Raw genomic sequence first — 305 nt, forward strand, 5'->3', positions numbered from 1 at the left:
ATATCAGAATAGGTTTACATGGTTTAATAAAAAATCAAACAAAACATTTTTTGTTGTTGTTATACTGCACATTGCTGCAGCTCCTTGTTTCACCATGTGTGTTGAGCTCTCTGTTTTAGCTAGAGTGAGGCATCATGCGTCTCTTCCCTCTTTGTGGGGAGTTGCACATGCGCAGTACCTAGGTAAGGACTACTGGCCAGTCAGAAGCCGAGTATGAGGGCGTGCCACGCTAACAGCAAGGTAAGCATTATAACATGTTTCAAAGTGACGCACGTTCGTCACGGAAGTAAAGGCTGGACTACAAT

Source organism: Etheostoma spectabile, chromosome 22, assembly GCF_008692095.1.
Source record: "Etheostoma spectabile isolate EspeVRDwgs_2016 chromosome 22, UIUC_Espe_1.0, whole genome shotgun sequence".
Taxonomy (NCBI): Eukaryota; Metazoa; Chordata; class Actinopteri; order Perciformes; family Percidae; genus Etheostoma; species Etheostoma spectabile.